This window comes from Lygodium microphyllum, chromosome 5, assembly GCF_053477565.2.
Source record: "Lygodium microphyllum isolate KBCC chromosome 5, Lygodium_microphyllum_v1.1.10, whole genome shotgun sequence".
Classification (NCBI taxonomy): Eukaryota; Viridiplantae; Streptophyta; class Polypodiopsida; order Schizaeales; family Lygodiaceae; genus Lygodium; species Lygodium microphyllum.
In genome coordinates this window covers 9,318,560-9,339,633 of record NC_141139.1, presented here as the reverse complement: position 1 = coordinate 9,339,633, position 21,074 = coordinate 9,318,560, and positions in this window count along the sequence as shown.

Here is a 21,074-nt window from a genome sequence, read left to right as displayed (position 1 = left end):
AGAAAAAAAGAATGATAACAAAAACAAATTGTTTGTCGTAACGTAGACAAAATGGAAAATGATTAAGGTCCTGTTGTTCAAGATCGCAAGGTGTATCTTAATCAGCGTGCTCCATGTCCTTGCTCTCAATGCAAGCTGACAATTAGACGAAAATGTCAATTGTCTATAGAACACGTACGACGATTTGGCGAGTTTCAATCTGAGATCATTGATCAGGCGATTGCAGATTTTCAGCAAACGATAAGAAAAGTTAATATGAATCATGCATTGTACTCGCAAGCTAATTGAATACCATATACAATAAGATTGGGTCTGACTGGCGAATTTTCTATCCAGAGAGGTGACGTCTCATCCCAAGGAGGAGTGCACCCTTTGCAGCCAATTAGAAGAGTTCGTGGATGTGCGATGGATGGAGTGCATGAGCCAATCTACCACTTGCAAGGCCAATCTATACCGTCAATGCCAGACAAGACACTTCCAGACCCACCTACAATCTTGGAGCCTGAGATGGAGGCAATGATCGATGGAGCCTGAGATGGAGGCATTGATTCCCATGGATGTTGAGACTTCTAATCTGCTTAGAGAGGAAGCATCCATACCATTATATGATGGGTGCCGAGTATCTCGCCTAAAGACACTACTTGCACTCTTAAGTGTGCAAGGAAAATACGGGTGGAGCGATGCGAGTGTGAGCGAGTTGTTCAGGTATCTTGTACATACGCTTCGTTGATTTTTTTTCGGCACTATTATTTAAAAAAATTATGCTTTTTCAAGGCGTTTTATGATTTTTTTCAGGTTATTGAAATATCATATATTACCACCTGCAAATACCATGCCTGAGTCTCGTGATGATGCACGACATGTTTTACGAAAGCTTGGCATGGACTACAACAACATCCATGCATGTATCAACAATTACATATTGTTTCAAGGAGAATACGAGACTATGGAGACATGTCCAAAGTGTGGTGCTCACAGGTATCGACAGGACTTGCAAGGACAAATCATCCCTCAAAAAGTTTCCAAACACTTTTCACTTATCCCCCGCATAAACCACATGTTTCGTACGTCTGGCATGGCAAACTTGACAATGTGGCATGTGCAGAATAGGTCTATGGATGGAGTTCAACGAATATCAGCGGATTCACACGCATGGAGACACATTGACTCTACCTTCCGAGGCTTTGCCCAAGAGCCAAGGAATCTTCAGCTCGGTCTTGCAATGGATGGCGTGAACCCATTCGGTCTGTGCTCAACTTCTTACAATGTGTGGCCTATAGTCCTTGTCAACTACAATATCCCTCCATGGCTTTCTACGAAGAAAGGATATCTCATCCTTAGCTTACTTGTCCCCGATCGCTACAAAGTCAAAAATATGGACGTGTATCTTCGTCCATTAGTCGATGAGCTTAAGATTTTGTGGGAGGAGGGGGTCATCGTGCAAGATATGAGCAAGTGCGATGGTCCGTGGTCTGCCAATATTCAAGCCATTCTCATGTGGATGATGCATGACTTTTCGGGATTCGGAGAGTGCTCAGATAAATAGGCTTCCTTTCTCGTTGGTAATATCTATATTTTATCTCGCTCAAGCTTGTATTCACTGGGTCGTGGTGTTGGAATAGGTCTAGTTACCTCAGGTTATCATGCATGTCCATTGTGCGGGCCACAGTTAGACTCCCGAAGGTCACGAACCATGAAGAAGATGGTATATCAAGGACACGCCACTTTCTTGCCAGAGGATCATGAACTTAGGGAAGGTTTTCTTGGACGACCTCCAACACGTATGAACGCGCAAGCTGGTACAAGCTGAAAATGGTCCATGCAGAGTCACATCCAAACGGAATGCAGTGGTTCTCAGTTTTCTACGAGTTGCCATATTGGACCCACTTACAGGTCAACCACTTGTTAGATCCCATGCATATTTTCAAGAATGTGGGCAGCTTGCTATGGAACCACATCACAGGAAAGAGAGACATTATAGGGGCCTGAATGGATTTGAAGGAGGTAGGTAAGATTGGAGGCACTTTGGCCACAGTCGAGTGTTGATAGTCACATGCAACTACCTTGCGCTCCTTGGGTTTTGTCCACTAAAGAAGAGCGCATTGTGAAGTAAGTAGTCAAGTCTATCCGCACTCCGACGGGTATGATGCGTTCTCTCAGGCCTGGATTTTCTAAAGACGACCAACTATCAGGGCTAGAATCCCATAGTTGGCATAAGATATATCAGGTTTGTACTACGAATGGATTGTAATTGGCGTGCGCATTTTGCTATTTGGAGTGTAGCCATTGTTCATAATGCTTTCTCATTTGTGGCAGTTTGTATTACGGATCGCGATCGTAGGATGTCTTACTCCAAAAATACGCGGGGCCATTTACAGGTTGTCGAGTTTGGTGCAATGGATCTCACAGAAGGAGATTGAGACGTCCTCTATTGAATCCGCGAGGCGGGGAGCAATGAAGACGATCTTTCTCTTTGAGAAATACCTGCCTAGCAGCATGCTCACAATACAAATCCACCTTCTTGTACATCTTGTAGATGAAGTGGAGATTGCTGGACCTATCCATACACGATGGATGTTCTTCTTGGAGCGCTTCATGAAAACCCTGAAAGGCTTTGTGCGACAATGAGCTTGGCTAGAAGGTAGCATGGCTGAAGGTTGGTTGGTGTCTGAGGCGCTAGTGCATATTTCACAATGGCTACCAACGGTGGATCTAGACAACAAAATGCTATGGTCACTGAAGGATGATGATAGACTGACTGGAGATATGGTGGTTGGAAATGGGGTAGAAAAAAGAATGGATGCTACAATGGAGGAGAAGGTGAATCACTTTTGTATATTGCACCATGCCTCTATGGAGACGTGGCTCGCCAAGTACCAGATCGCTAGGCAAGATTCAGAGAAAGCGCGATCTAAATTCTGACGTAGTACGCGTCATCGAACCGATTCGATATCCCGAGGGCATGGAGGAGATGCTGTGGTTCATGTCAACGCGATGGTTGCATGGAGCTTTGACCGCAGCGTCTCGCGAAGGAGCAGGGATCTCAATGGAGGAGTGGGAATTCTCAAGGGGATGTAGTCCAAAGGTGAAGAGGTGTTTAGGATTTGTCGTATCTATATTTTATATGCGACATCTAATTTGAGTGTTTCAATGTATAGTACAAAATATATAGTGCAGTGTGGTCACACAGACGGCATTTTTACGTGGAGTGTATTGACAAAATACACTCCACAATGGACTGTGGTATCATGGCAAGGTTCGAGCAGGAGAGCCGATGACGAGCAACGAATCTAAACACGGCTATAGATGAGATGGAGTATTTTGGGAACTTGCAAAGTATTATTACAGTGGATTACCGTAGCTTCTCCATGATAGTATTCGATGTGCAGTGGTTCAAAGTGTTACTTGTAGAAGCTGGAGCAACAGTTCAACGAGGTCCATCTAGATTTCTTGAAATAGATTCCGAAAAAAATGGATGGATTTGCATGACACCTTTGTGTTGCCGACCCATTGTGAACAGGTGCATTGACTCATTTGTTTGTTAATTGTATTATAACATATCACATGTCACAATAGTTTAAACTCTCTTGTACGTGTTTGTGAACAAGTAATCTTCTATCCAAACCCCCGACAACCTCGATGGTGATATGTTATACCTTCAGCTCCCTGAAGTGCGAGATTATATGATCAAAGCGATGTTCTGAGCATAGATGAAGACAATATACAAATAGAGGGGTTGATATTGCAAGGGGTGGAGGCCACCGAAAGCTTGGAGCCAGCATCGGCTAACAATAATGGAAATACAGGAGTCCAAGAATTCTTTGAGAACGAGGTGGACTCATCCTTTTGTGGTGACATGTCTATCGACCTTCCAGTGTATGTGGAGTTGTGTCAGGAGATTGACATGGGACCATAGGATACTTCATACTTGGAGCATCCACTTACTCAATTCGTTGACCAATCGCTTATAAGGGTACATAAGATATGAATTTTAAGTGAGACTATTTTTTTAGGATTTATATTATCGTGCTTTGTATGATTTAAATTGATTATTCTAACATCATTTTTTGTCTCTGCAGGTGACATTTTCAAGATGAGTCGAGGGATGAGCGATGAGGAGTTGCAGGATATCTTCACGTATGTCTCCAAACCATCGCAAGATTCAGAGACATGAAAGACCAGGAGCTATCTCGAACATCGTCAGGTCGCTTTGCTAGATCTACTTCAGCGCGATTGGATGCTTCAGCTTTGAGCGGACAAGGTCGACACTCCAGACTTGGGTCAGAGGGAGGGAGTGCTTCAGGGTCAGGGGGATGCTGCAGAGATACGGAGGCAATGAGCCTGCGGTCGGCATGGGATACAAGTGCGAATCCTAGCTCTCGTGGTAGTTCCAGGGAGCGTGTGGCTCAGGCTCAGGTGGATGTTGTGGAGGCACGGACGCGGTGTCTCTGTCTCATCGTTCAGTTGGAGTTGCATCACCTCCAGGATTTGTCACACTTATGGGGACGTCTACTCTAGTTACTACGGCTTTTGCTGAGTCGTCTGTAGGTGGCACCCCTATGGGTGCCACTCCAATAGATATTACGCCGGTCGGTACACCGAATGCACAGGAGTCTCCTGGATTTGCCCAAGACTGTGGACGCAGGTGGGAGAGGACCCATCTTAGGCATACTCCAGGGGGATATGCCTATCTAGTCGATGATAGGTTAGGAGCCATCATCATGAATGATGAGGGGAGGAGGGTGATGGCTCGCATGAGTGAGTTGTGCCAACAAGTTTTTCGGCACAACGTCTTAGATCATTGGAAGAACATACCGGAGGGGAGCAAGGACTACATAGTAGCATCCTTGCATGAGGAGTTTTTGGTTGTTCCAGCCTCAACAGATAGATTTTCTACGAGCTCGATGATGGACTACATGTGTGCATATATGTCACACAGACGATCGGTCGCACGCAAGGTACTCAAGAGTGGGGCTGCAAAGCCCGAGTGCTAGACGCGAACGACTGGCACCGACTGAGATAGGAGGCTACAAATTCTCCAGGATGTTGGAGTCAGCAACGCGAGGCAGTGAGGACACGACTTGAGGCCGAAGTGGTCCATCATCTTGGGAGTGGCGGCCACAGGACATATTTGGAGGACTTTGTAAGTTTTTCTTTTGTTTTGCTTGTTTATTTTTTTGCAATATCCTTTGTACTGACAATCATGTTTCTAACAGTTAGTATTTTGCTTTCTTTGCAGTACTCCATTACAAATCATGATCCGATTGGCCTTGAGACTCGATATGCAGAGAGGCACGGTCTCACTGCATTGATCGACCAATTGTATAGTGCCGTGTAAGTCACTCATCTTTCTTGTCCGTAGTTACCATGTTTAATTAGAATGCATTATTGTATGGTGGACTGATGTATTGTTGTTTCTTTTTTTGCAAAGTCCATTCGATGCTCCTTTGCGGCGAGACGAGCTTTCGGATGGCGAGGATATGTAGCTCGTCCTTGGATCCTTGGAGCTCATACACCTTTCTTTTTTGGTTGCCTGATCTGTGTAGACATTTTCTATGTAGTAGTGATATCTTGTCATGATTGTACCCGTCGCTTTCATTATGCGATCATGTATTTATTTCAGGTATCAGTGTTATGATTTCACTATACTTTGTTTTTGTTTACACGAGCATTGTACACAGTGCAGAAACTATTTTGTATGGCCCAAATAACAAAAAAAAAATCCCTATTACTGTCGCTATTAGTGTCGCAAATTTACTGCTCGCGTCGTTATTAGCATCGTAGACCATCGGTATCAACGTCTTATTGGCGTCAGTATCAGCTAATACCGAGGCCAATAATGACGTTGATACCGATTGTTCTATGGCATCGCCAATAATGATGCTTTTTGCGAAGACGGGGGCAAATTTTGTTATTTACATTTTCGTCGCTTTTAACGTCGGTATAAGACCTATTTCTTATAGTGCATCTCCCCAAGGTCCTCACAAGGGTTCTCTCACCAAGAAGCAATTCTCTACCAGAGTGTACAACAAATTGATGCTTGAGGGAAGAGTCCGTCCATGAGGGGAAGGCTCCCTTGCATTGCAACATGGGAATCATTGGGGCAAATTCGAGAGGACAAGTTTTATAAGGTACATGTGTTGTTGTTTTCAATATAATTGTTTTATAAGGTACATGTGTTGTTGTTTTCAATATAATTATTTTTAAAAATGATTATTCTCAATTATTTTTTTATATGTGCCTTAAGGTGTTCAATGAACTTTGTGTAAGGGGCTAATTAAGGAAGTTGTTTTAATGAGCTCACAATGTGGCCCAGGGGGTCCACTTGGGTTTACCATATGGTACAACATGACTATAAGGGAGAGGGGTTATTTAAGGGAAAGTACATTTTATAAGGTAAGGTCCCATAAATAGGGGGTAGATAAGGGTTATTTTCATATATTTCTTGCATGCAGGTGATGTCTCCTTATTACTACTAGTGAATCCCCCATGCGATGTGGTAGGGCACATAATTACAAAACCAAATATGTTGGATGTGTTGGTGAAGAGTAGCATTGTCATTCTTAATGCTAGATAAGCCTATTTGCATTGCCCTTCAAGATGCACTATTGATTGCATAAACAAAACATACGTGCATCTTCTTGTTATTAATCTTGATTAAAACAATATTCTCTGATCCATCATCCTTGGCCTATGCCAAATCATCTAAGTGCAAACCATCTACCAATGCTGCATATCCATTCATTGTCTTGTAATGCACTTTGGGAACCGCCAATACCTTTATTATAAAGATAAATGCTCTCTCTTGGTCATCAATCTATATCTAGATAGTTTGATGCTCGTTAGTCCAAATGAGGCCTCAATTTCAGTCTTCAAAGCTAATTTACATTGCACTTTTAAGATATCACACTTGAGATTGATGCATTATTACTTTAGCATTTATCTTAAGCAACAATGGGATGACATTGTTATGTAGTAAACAAATTACATTCAAGATTTGCTAAAAAGGTTTGGTATTGATACTATATAAGCTTGTGGCTACTCTAGCAACACTTGCTTTACATCTTAGTCTTCAAGAACTAGGTGATCTAGTTAAACCCATCTTTATATAAACAAGTTGTTAGGTGTCTTGTGTATTTTTTTATGTTTGTACAAGTTCGACAAAAAAGGAAAACCTAGGCCGAATGTGCAATTTTTAATATCACATGTGACTAAGTTTTCACATTGTTAAGTTCAAAGCATTAACAATCTATGAAAGGGATATTTTGCTAGAAAGATACACAATTTCATGGTTTATTATGACCATATGGTGATGATCCATATTTGCATGCTTTTTTTTCTAAAAATTTGACTAGGCGGGTTGTTATGACATTAGAGGTCCACTAGAGGTCTTTACTTTGATCTTGGCGTTTCATATATATTGTGGTTGAGAAAAAAAGTAACCTATAATGGCTACTTCTAACCATGAAGCCAAGTGTAGGATAGTCACCACATCTACAATTGATTGGTGACTTACTGCCAACTTGAGTGTTTATCAATCATACCATTGTCAATATGGAATATCAAAGTGCTTTGGTAGTTGCGAGAATCCAATATTCCATAATCATACACAAAGCAATTTAGATGCATCTATCTATTTAACCTATAATTGAAGGATCTACCACACCTCATCCTCAACCAATGTGGTACACAAGGAATGCTCCCAAACCTCTTAAATCCAATCCATCCAATAACTTTTCCTCTACTATTATGTTCTTCTCAATCTCAATACTATTGTCTCTCTCTTGCACATGGTAGTGCTATTATCTCTGCTTTGCACATGGGTCAAGCTGTTGTGTGTGTGTGTGTGTGTGTATCAAACCCATGGTCCCATTTAGGAGGTTTCTCTCTCTCTCTCTCTCTCTCTCTCTCTCTCTCTCTCTCTCTCTCTCTCTCTCTCTCTCTTCTCCCTCCCTCCCTCCCTCCCTCCCTCCCTCCCTCGCTCCCCCTCCCCCTCCCCCTCTCCCTCTCCCTCTCTCTCTCTCTCTCTCTCTCTCTCTCTCTCTCTCTCTCTCTCTCTCTCTCTCTCTCTCTCTCTCTCTCTCTCTCTCTCTCTCTCTCTCTCTCTCTCTCTCTCTCTCTCTCTCTCTCTCTCTCATGGGTTCGGTGACTTCGAATGAGGGTGCATAATCATGTGTAAAACTACACAACAATATGTGTGGCGATCGAAGGCACCTTGGCCTATTGCTATGACTACATCTCTCCCTCTCTCACAAAGGCTCCGACGCGCCCCCAAAAGTAGAAGAGGCAGGCAAGTATATTCTCTCTCCCGCAAGCTAAGTTTGGCTAAAAGTGAGCACCTCTTGTAGGCGACTTTTCTCTTCAACTAATGTAAATAGCCATATATTGCATTAGCCTTCTTGGTATACACATCGTGTAAGATCATGGAAATAACAGAGAGATAGAGAGAAGAAAGAAGTTTGAGCCGATGCTTTTAAATTTCATGAATGCCAAAAAAGTATGTACCAATTTGTGTGCACAAAGGAAAAGATGGACACAAATTGGATTACATGATGAACCATCTCATTTGATCTTAGTGTATGTATGGAAAGTACTTGCATAAGCACAACATTTTGAATATGTTTCGTGTGGATTCATCAACATTGTTGACTAACTTATACTCAAATGAACAAACTAATGGCATTGCATATAGATTGTGCCAATATATATGGCACAAGAAAGTATGTGTGTCTTATTGGGTTTGCTTAGGCTCCTTTATTGGATCAAACTTCTCAACTAGTGTAAAGGTTGTGGACCATGGTGAGATGTGTTAAATATATATGCGCATCAATCATTTACACCATAAATTCCCATGTGATGTACATATGCCCTCAAAAACATTCTGTAGAGGAACTGCTTGCAACCAATGGGAATCTGTAAACATTTAAAACTTTTATATAAAGCATATTTCCAATGCCTTGAACAAATTTGTGTAGGGGTCCTTTGTAGAGAGTTGGTATACAAATAGCGAAACATTAGTAGATCAAGGTTGCATTTAAAATTGCACTCATCTTTAGTAGAGGAGTTCATATACAAATAGTGAAACCTTATGTACGCTTCACTTTATGCATTCATTCCTAGAAAACTATGTGTTTTTGTGCAAATTAGTCACATTTTAGAACATTACTTATTGTTGTGCATATACATGTACAAATATTTGTTAAATCATATCTATGTGCCTATCTACTTTGGTGGACATTTAGCATAGTATACATACTATTAATGATGATTTTGATGCATGTATAATTAATGAGTTACACGTGGAAACTCAAAATTTTGTTAATGTACATGTGTTGTGCGTACATTATCTACTTAATGCCAAACTCAACCATCTCTCATCCCATATAGATACACTCTCATAGCTTAATGTTACATAATGTAAATTTAAATTTGCACAAAATTTGAATATAATGGCCTCTTTAAGGATAAGATTTGATTCGATAGCATAACGATATGTTGGTATTGATATAATATAAGATCTTACAATGAATTGTTAGATATGAGGGATCTAATTTGAGTATTAAAAGCTAAGGATTATCACCTCTTTAGTTTCTCAAATTTTGCAAATTGTTCCATGTATACATTGCCTTTTTTATATCCCATAACAAATCCTTAGAGGGTGGCTTCTTTTGGGTCACAATACACATAGGGTTTAATAGTATAGATTGCATCATTTTGAGACAAAGAACTAACTAGGCACAACGTTTATAGTGTGTTTGAAGTGGCTCGGTAGACAACTAGGCGAGTGAGTATTATATTATTTTGATTGTTGGTTAGGTGATCCCCGAACCTCTACGCAACTTCTAAACCTAACACATATCTAAATCATCGCATTGCTTGTAGCATGCAAAGCATGTTATTTGATTGAATTTTGATGAGCACTCACAAAAATGTGAAGTGGGCGAGGCATAGCCTTGCAAGCTTCACAATGATGCCAACTGCGCAAAGCTCGGTAGCCGACTAGGCTAGCGAGTTCTATATTATTTTAATTGTTGATTAGGTGATCCCCGAACCTCTACACAACTTCCAAACCTCACACATATCTAAATCACCTTTTCAAATTTGAATTATAACTTTCAAAATGAAAAAAAAATCCCCCTCTCTAGCACAGTGAGCTTCCTTAATATATATATAAAATATATAATATATATATATCGGCAACCGAACCTTCTCCCCCTTCGCTCTCTCTCAGCGGGCCAAATCTCTACGTGTTGGAGGCTTGCTCTTGGGGTTGATTCGCTAGAGGGAGTACCAGGAACTAGTGTGCTCTCTCGGACAAATCTCTACGTGATGGAGGCTTGCTCTTGGGGTTGATTGGCTAGAGGGAGTACCATGAACCAGTGCGCTCTCTCGGACAGCGCCAGGCAAGCCTGCAAGATCAGCCTTTGTCATTCGTGCGTGCCTACAAGATGTAGCAACAAGCAGGCCAGTTGGGGTGATGGTGCTGGCATGTAAGCTCTGGCAGCGCGATATCGTCGTGGTGTGGTGAACAGGGCGACATCGCTCGCTCGCTGGCTCTCTCTCTCTCTCTCTCTCTCTCTCTCTCTCTCTCTCTCTCTCTCTATATATATATATATATATATATATATATATATATATATATATATATATCTCATCTATGATATCAGGTAACAATAGCATGGCGCAGTGGCGCAGGCAGTAGAACACGGGCGGTGCGATGAGTGGTGCAACAGCTGAGTTGATCACACACGGACAACAAGCGCGAGTGTGCCGTGAGAAGCAAGAGCACGCGCATGGCATGGTAGGAGCCGAGGTGAATTTGGAGAGAGAGAGAGAGAGAGAGGGGGGAGAGATTTTTTGAGGGGGAGGTGGCGAGAGTACCAGAGATTTTGGCGGGGAGAGGAAAATATGAGAGAGAGCGAGAGAGAGAGAGGGGGGGGAGGGGGGAGGGGGGGGGGGAAGAGAATTTAAAAATGAGTGAGAGTAAAAGTTTTGAGGGAGAGAGGTAAATAGATTTTTAAAAGAGAGAAAGAGTTGAGAAGAAAAAAATTGAAGCGAGAGAGAGGGGGGAGAGAGAAAAGTAAGAGGGAGGGTGGGAGCGAAAGAATGAAAACATTGAGAGAGAGAGAGAGAGAGAGAGAGAGAGAAAAGAAAGAAAAAAAATTGAACACAGAGGAAAAAGAAAGGAGAGATGCAAAAGAAAAGAAAGAATAAAATTTTAAATGGAGAGAGAGAGAGTTGAGAAGAGAGAGAAAAGAAACACTTGAAGGGGGAGATAGAGAGAGTGGAGATGAGAGAGAAAAGAAAAACACTTGAAGGGGGAGAGTGAGATGTGAGAAGAGAGAAAAGAGAGTAAGAGGGAGTGAGGAAAGGCGTGAAAAATTAAAGAGAGAGAGAGAGAGAGAGAGAGAGAGAGAGAGAGAGAGGATGGAGAGGTGAGAAGACAGAGAAAAGAAAGAGAGAGAGGTGAACAGAAATAAAAATTGGAGAAAAAAATTAGAGGTGAGAATAGAAAAAATGGAGAGAGGAGAAGAGAGAGAAAAAACCAAAAAATTGAAAGGAGAAGGAAAAGAGAGAATTGAGAAGAAAGAAAAGAGAGTAAAGGAAAAGATCATGCGAAGGGGAGGTGAGAAGAGAGCAATTTAAAAAAATTAGAGAGAGAGAGAGGTGAGAAGGAAGAAAATTGAATAGAGGTGAAAAGATAGAAAAATTTGAGAAGAGTGAGAGATGATAGAAGAGAGAATATAGAGAAAAATTTGAAAGGGGAGAGAGTGACAAAGAGAGAGGAAAGAGGTGAGAAGAGAGAAAGGGAGCAAGAGAGGGAGGGAGGGAGAGAGAGGGGGGACGGGGGAGAGAGAGAGGGAGAGAGAGAGAGAGAGAGAGGCAAGAGAAGAGAAAGAAAAAATTTTGAATGGAGAGAGAGAGAGAGAGAGAGAGAGGAAAGGGAAAAGAAAGAGGGAAAAATCAACATAGGGACAATATGTGAGGAGAAAGAGAGATGGGTGAGAAGAGAGAAAACAAAGAAAAAAATACAAGAGAGAGAGAGAGAGAGAGAGAGAGAGAGAGAGAGAGAGAGAGAAGAGAGCAAGAGAGCAAGAGGAAGGGAGATGAGTTGAGAGAGAAAAGAAAGAAAAATTTAAAGGGGGAGAGGGATGTGAGAAGAATGAGAAAAGAGAGTGATAGCAAGGAAGGGAGAGCATGAAAAGAGAGAGAGGGAAAAAAATCATGAGGGGATGTTGAGATATGCAAGATGAATCAATCTACCTACTACCTACTAGCATGACAGCTAGGTGTGTGTAGTTGTCTATGTGTGTGCCTTCAATAAGTCGATGCTTTGTCAATGGTTAGTTCTTTTGGTTACTAAGGCCTAGTTCATGTATTGAGTTAGTGAATATGTGTGATGAATAAGATGAAGAATCTAACTGAGAGTTATTTGCTCTCTGCTGCCCCTATCTCTCTCATTCTTTCTAAATGGTATCAGAGCATGAACCCCCATGATCTGTAATGCCCAAAAGCATGGCATTGGAGTTGTGAGGAGCTAGAGATTGAAGTCATGTAGAAGTTCATGTGTGGCAATCATTTGCATTACTTCAAAGGTATGATTACCTTAAGACTTTAGCCCAGAGATTACTGAAGCCATCCAAGTGGATCTCTTCGCATATGTGGGGGTTCATTTGAATGAGCATTGAGCTATGTAAAGGCATCAGTTAAAAAAATGTGATAGCTGAAAATTGCACCTATTTTCTAGCAAGAAATGGATAGCATGAAACAACACAACAAGCATTGTTTTCTTCATGATAAACTCTAGGTTTGGAGCATCAACACTCTTGGTTGAGTAGCCCTACGAAGGCTCACAAGTGCCTTGATCATTTCAAGAGTGTATTCAGTACTGACTATGCTCAGTTACGGCGGATACTAGCAGCATTAAATCTAGAGCTAATCACTGTGAGGTTGTACTTGTGTGCGTTGAAGCTTTTTTATCTTCATCAAATGCTTAATGAGAAGTATTGCCATTGAACTATGTAGTAGGCATTATGTTTACCTCTTGGAGCAAAGCTTATGAGCTTGATGAGATGCATATGAGGCTACATAAATAGCCTTCTTAGGTCTGAAACAGTGTGGTATACTACCCATGATACCTATGTATGTCCTCACTTTGATGGGATATGTTAGATGACTCTCTACTATAGATGCTTTGTGTTAAGCATAGACAATGTCATGGAATGTTTGACAATGTAAATGCCTTCACTCTCATGCGTTTGGGCATGGTTTTGAGGAGTTTAAAACTCAGATCTAGAAGGCAAGAGCAAGCTGAAATCTATCATTGAATGTATGACAGTTAACATTTGAAGGTTGAAGCACTATGATGTTTGTTTGGTACTTGCAAAAGCCTAGACCTTTTCCACATGTATTGGGGATATGATGTGGATGTTCTTTGGATGTTGTGGGTTGAAAATATCTTAAATCTAGAATAAATTCACTACTGGTCATACAATGGGTTGGTTGTTTACAACTTGTAAGAAGCTTGTATGGCATTGCTACTAGTCATATACACCACTCTTGATGCTTATATGTTCTGGCATTGAATCCTGAAGGTTATGGTACATGTTAAAGATGTTTTGAGGCTATTTTGAGCTGAAAATAATTCAGTTTGCACAGGGAAATAAATGTTTGTCATTACAAATTGCTTATCTATCTACTATTACATAGCTTGGTCGCATACGAGATATGTAGGAGATGACGTCTACATGAATATGACATTATGTCTAGATGTTTTGCCACATATTTGGGGATGTTTCTGACATGTCTATGAGTTGAAATACACTAATTATTGCAAAGATTTACTGTCAAAAATTTTTGGGCTGAAACTATCATACAGAGTTTAATTGGTCTATAGGGAGTCAAGCATTGTCTAATTTAGATTGCTTTGAATACGTAGAGTTGCAAAGATGGAAAATGTTGAAAGGATCAATAACATAACTCAAATAGTGGGTGACAAATTAGATAACAGAACCTATGCTATCTGGAAGTTCATGATGGAGATTTTTCTCATTGGCAAGAGCCACTGGGACTTGGTTTTACATGTGTGGATGTTGAGACCAAACTCCCCAATAGGAACGCAACTCTTGATGATCAACTTAGGGCACATCGAGCAGGACTGAAAGAGCTCGTAGGGTAGTGCATTTGGTATCCCTATGTATTTCTTATGCTATGGCTATGCAAATAATGAATTGGAGATCACCAAAGGATGCATGAGATATTCTGATGAGATACTATGGTACTACTACTAGTTCGAGAAAAACACAATTGAAAAAGAAGTTTAACATGACATATAGGAAAGGACGGTCCATTCAAGACTATGTGACTGAGATAAAGACTATTGCAGATCAACTAGCGTCCATTGGGACTCAGGTAGATGATGAGGATTTGGTGGCTAGGACCTTGAATGATCTAGGGCCGAAATATAAGTTCTTTGATATGTCAATTTCAGTAGGGTTGAAATGTTTGACTTTAATAAAATGGTATCTTTGCTTATCCATGAAGAGTGAAATTGGGGTTGACTACAAGCTCGAGTAGCTCTAAAAATAGAGATGCAGCTTTTTACTCTAGTTAGAGAGGCCATGGTTATCGTGGCAAAGGTTCTAGTCATTGCAAGGGAACCCAACAGCATGCATCTCAACATGGGCAGCCGGGAATTTGCTAGTAGAGGTGATGGATACCCCCCATGTGAGGAGATCTCAATCTAGGGATTGAGGATCCTGGCGTACTCAATCTAGTCATGAAAATGCGAACAATGATAAAGATTGTCATTACTCTAGCAAGCATGGCCACATTGCGAAAGAGTATTGGAAAAGAAGTAGGTTGATCAGAAGGGTAGACATAGCAAGGTCACTATGCATCTTCTAGTCATATAGAGTGTGAGACCAGTGAGAGATTATTTGCTATGAATTATGTATGCAACAAGAGCAAGCAGCAAGGAAAGTTTGATATTGTCTAGTATATAGATTTTGGTGCCTCAAACCACATGACACCACATGGTGAGTGGTTTGATGAGCTAAAAACATGTGCTAATGGCTATGTATCTACTAGAGATTATTCTAAGCATGACATAGCACACATAGGGATTGTTCTCTTGGCTATACCTAATGGCAGTAAAAAGTCATTGCATGATGTATTGCATGTTCCATCGATCACCAAGAATCTACTATATGTTGGCCAGATGGTTGAGCAAAACCTGCATGTACGATTTAATAGAGATAGTTGCTTCATAGAGGAGTATGGCAGAGGATGTAGATTGGTTACTAAAGGCCAAAGACATGGCATGATGTTTACATTGGATGTAAACATCCATGAATTGAATGCTACTATGTTTGCTCATGATGGGACAAGTATCAGAGACATTGATATATGGCATGAATGGATTGGACATATAAATGTCCAAAAGCTAAGAAATATGCAGCATAAGGACCTTGTTACATGGCTACCAAGGTTTAAATATGCTAATTTGGGACATATATACTCAACATGTGGGTTTGGAAAACAAGCTAGTTTCCATTTGCAAAGAGTATATGGAATAGCAATAGGCTATTATATCTTGTGCACTCAGATGTCTGGGGACCCACTCATAAGGTATCACTTGATGGGTTTAGATACTATGTGACTTTTGTGGATGGCTATAGCAGGTACATATGGATATATATCCTAAAGCATAAGGATGAGGTTTTTAATAGCTTTATGTATTTTAAAGCTCATGCAAAAAAAGAGCCTAACCATTATGTCATGCTTACGATCTCATGGTGGTGGAGAGTACATGTTAAAGAAGTTTGACAGATACTTAGCAATGCATGGGATTAAGCAACAATTGACTTGCAATTGTACTCCACAATAGAATGGAGTTTCTAAAAGGAAGAACAAAGTGATTATGGAGGCAACCATGGCCATGTTAAATGAGAAGGACATGCCTTTGTCTTATTGGGCTAAAACAAAACTTACAGCTATCTATGTGATGAATAGAACACCTACATCAGGAGTACATGAAAAGGTACCTTATGAGCAACTCTATGGCTATAAGCCTGATATCTAACATTTGAAAGTATTTGGTAGTATTACCTATGTCCATGATTTAGATTACAAATGGAAGAAACTTTACCCTAAAGTAGTGATGTGTGTTTTCCTTGGATACTCACAAGAAAGAAAGGCATACAAGTGTATTGTTCTTACTACACAAGAGAAATTGTTCAAATGTGATATTGTGTTTAATGAGTTAGCATCTTGGTATGGTATTAAGCAAGCTATAGTATATGATAATGATTCACATGTCACATATGCTAAAAATGAAAAGCAAGGCACTACTTCTATCAGTGTATCTACTCAGGATGCACCTAGTAGTATAAGTCCTTGGACTCGAAGGCCCCGCAGCCATGGATCTTCATCCATTGACATGGATATGTTAATGAGGGGAGAGATAAAGGAAAAGAGAAGGTCTCGAATGATGTTACAAGTCCATTGAGGCTTTGCTAAAAATAGAACATGGAATTTGGTTGAGTTGCCTAAGGGAAAAGTACCTATTGGATGCAAGTGGATTTATAAGGTAAAATGTAAGTCTAAGGGCTCACTAGAGAGGTAAAAAGCCAGATTTTTAGTTAAAGGATATGCCCAACAATATGGACTAGATTACAAGAAGACCTTTAGTTTGGTTGCTAAGATGGCAATAGTATAGATTGTTATTGCATTGGTTGCATCCAAAGGCTAGAATCTTTATCAGATGGACGTAGAAAATGCTTTCTCAAATTGTGATTTGGTAGAAGATGTTTATATGGATCAATCAAAGGGCTATGTGCATCCTGACTATTCATCGTATGTATGCAGATTGAAGAAAGAATTGTATGGCTTAAACCAAGCCCTATGAGCATGGAATGCTAGGATTACTTCCTACTTGTAGTCACTTGGATTTTGGCTAGGTAAAGTTGATCACAACTTATTTATCAGGAAAAAAAAGACAGGATATGTGATTTTGGTTATCTTAAAAGCTATGTTGTAGAAATAATTTCATATTACAGACTTGGGAGAGCTGAAATTTTCCTTAGGGATTGAAGTTATGCGTACACCTCACGGGATATCAATGATAAGCAACAATATGCACAAAATATGTTGGTGAAGTATGGCATGCTAGAATGCAAACCCATGGACACACCACTAGAGCATAATGTAAAGTTGGCTATTAATATAGGGAATGTGATAGAGAATGTGACTATATATAGGCAAATTGTTGGGAATCTAATCTATCTTACTATTACTAGACTGAACTTGAGTTATGCAATTGGTATGATCAATTAGTTTAGTTGGTAGCAAGAAAACCTCACCTAGATGTTGTGAGGAGGATTTTGAGATATGTGAAGGGTACATTGTCTTATGGGCTATTCTATGAGCATGGTAAGTGTGTTGAGCTTATATTTTATTATGATGAAATTTGGGCTAGCTCTATGTATAACAGGAGATCGACCAGTGGATATATATTTAACCTTGGAAGCTACATGGTCAGCTAGAGTAGTAAGAAACAACCAACTGTGACTCTCTCTAGTATAGAAGCAAAATACAGGGGTGCAACATTAGTTGTATGTGAGGCTACTTGGCTCATTAAGTTGATGGATGACTTGGGGATTTATGTAGATAAACCAATCAGGTTGTGTTGTGATAACATGAGTAGTGTACTCCTGGCAAGCAATCCAATCTATCATGCTAGGTCAAAGCACATTGAGGTCCATTACCACTTCATTAGGGAAATAATACTTAGAGGCAAGATAAACCTCATACATGTGAAGAATGAAGACCAATGGCAGATATATTTACCAAATCACTTCGTAGAGATAAGTTCACTCATTTTAGATCGCTACTTGGGATACATGCAGTGACTTGAGCTTGAGGGAGAGTGTTGAGATATGCAAGCTCAATCAATCTACCTACTACCTACCAACATGACCGTTGGGTGTGTGTAGTTGTCTATCATGTGCCTTCAAAAAGTCGATACTTGGCCTAATCATAGTTAGTCAATGATTAGTTATTTTGGTCACTAAAGCCTCATTCATGTATTGAGTTAGTGAGTATTGTGATGAATAAGATGAAGAATCTAACCAAGAGTTGTCTGCTCTCTATTGCCCCTATCTCTTTCTCATTTTTTCTACAAGGGAGAGGTGAGAAGAGAGAACGAGAAAAACACAATTGTGACACACACACACACACACACACACACACACACACACAGAGAGAGAGGTAAAGAAAAGTAAGAGAAAAAAGAAAGAGACAAAAAAATCAGCAAATGGAGTGTCGAGTATAGGATAGTCATCACATATACAATTGATTGGTGACTTATTGCCAACTTGAGTGTTTATCAATCATGCCATTGTCAATATGGGATATCAAAGTGCTTTGGGAGTTGCGAGAATCCAATCTTCCATACACACACAGGAAGCTCATTGAGGTGCATTATCATCATGTAGGAGAGAGATTCTCAATAAGGAAGATCAACTTTGTCTATGTGCCTACATAAATAACTTAGCATATTTATTCATGAAGACTCTCACCATACCCTAGTCCATTTACGGTTGTCTATTTACCTTTTGGATCATCTTTATTATATTAAGTAGTGGAGTTGCGAGCTTACTACTCTTGCTCATTCATGTTGTTGCTCATCCATCCCTAGTTGCATTCTTTCTTTGCCTTCTTGCCATTGTTTCAATAGCTTACAATGAGGGTGCATCAATCATGTGATTGTTGATAAACCTAACCAAATCTATTTTGCAATATAAGGCATGCTAGATCAATCTTAAACATTGGTTGCATCATTTCCATTATATCCAATTGTTCTTCAAAAGAACTCTTTCGTTTCTTCACTTCGTAAGGACTTTGCATTGACATTATGCGAGCAACTAAAACATGCAACAATTTCTTTTCATTAGTTATGGAATTAATCCCAAGAACACTAAAAACAATCCACAAAGTAATAGACCAAGCTAAAGAAGACAAAAAGAGAAGGGGATTGGTACAAACATAAACAACAATGTTGATGAATAATGTTAAGCACAAGACTATGATGAAAATGCATACCAAAAATCTTGTGGGAAATTTAAACCTTGAGATCTAGGCAAAACATTGAAAACTTAAAGAAAAACAAAAATATAAGAATGAGAGAAAGAAGTAATAGTTATTTTGATAGAATTGATGATCATATATGCTTCATATCTTGCTTATCATGCTTATAATGAAAAACCTAGCTAGGCCTAAGCCATGATATGCAGAAGTTGAGAAGCCACCAAAGAGCACCAAGTGTATAATCATCCTCCGTCTAACGCATGCCAAGTGACGACTGGAGACATCACCGACACAGTGTGCAGGCAGCTTCAATACTGCAAGAGTGGTGTTGTGTGGCAGTGTAGGATCGCTATGCAACAGTGCACAACTGGTGTGGTGTGGTCGTGCAGAACCGATGAGGTGGTGTGCAAGACAAATGAGGCAATGCATGACTGGACATGTGTGCAAATACCCACATGTACAAGAAATTCTAAACCACTTACTATATAGGGAAAAAAAGAGAATTTACTAGTTAGATTTTCACATAAATAGAAAGAGTTTAATATAGGAAAAATCAAACTTTACTAGATTGCCAATCTAGAAACATAGTTTCCAATATAGAAAGATTTTTCTATATAGAAAGGTTTTTCTGGTTAGCTTACTATATAGGACGTTTATTATCATAACTATCTATATAGTAACTTTCTAAAAAATTACTATATAGTAACTTCATAAATAGAAACAATCTATATAGTAACTTCATCGAAAAAGTTACCATATAAGAAATTATAACATATAACATCTATATAGTAACTTTATCATACAACTTAGCGTATAGGAGGCATATAATGATATAACAAAATCTCATAGAATGACATTTTTATATCTTTGATATTAATAACAATAGAAGAATACTTTATTTAAAAAGTGATTTTAATAAAGTAAAAGTGCCAATGTCCACAATACAAAAGTGGCATACTATGATGTGAAATCCAAATTGTCCCTATTCTACTACATTAACATCATCTAGGCTTAAACTTCCAATGATTGTATCTTTGATTATAACTCATTTTTGAGCCACTAGCCACTGTACTATAGCCTTTCTCATGGCATCCACATTATGCTCTATACGATTTGTAGTGAAAGTGGGATCTCTCTTAATGATGTTAAAAGTGGATTTTAATGATGTATATAGCTCATCCACTGTAGCAATATCCAAGTATTTAAACAAGATTGTTTCGTCATCAATCTCACTCAACATACTCTACAATTTCAAAAAAATGATTTTAGTAAAAATAATTTATATTTACATATTTAGCAATACACACATATACTAAATAAACACAACACATATAACTTGAGAGGATTGGCATTTATCAAGTGTCTTAGCATGGCTCCTAGCTAGCCGCACATTGGAGTTTCAAATCCCCTATAAAGCATCATAAAAGGGTTAAATTACCAAAATAAAGACATCCATATTTATCTTAAGATACACTCAAAATACCTTGGATTTATTATGATTCTCTATGTCCCTTGAAGCTTTTTTCTTCATTTCCTTCATGTTATCTTTCATCTTTTCACTCCACTATAAGATAAAAATAAATTGATGAAAAAAATATAATATTTAATACAAACTATATAGATAAAAAGAATGAGAAATATCTTAGTACCTTTGGGATTCACTTGCTTTTTCGATTTAGAACTATAACATTATTTGCCAACATAGTGTTCTCCTCAATTTACAATTTTTAAAAAATAAGATTATTAAATTATCATATGATATATATTATTATTTAATTTTTACAAAGCATTGAAGATAACTAACCTGTGTAGCCTGTACAAGAAGGTCAGTAAATGTTATAATTCTTGAGCATGTCATCCTTAAAAGAAAATGAAACATGTTAGTAAAATTATCCAAAGTTTTTATTAAAAATAATTATGAATATCATGCTCACTGTATCAAAATTCTCATCATTTTTTTTGTGATTTGAATCATCTTGTGTATG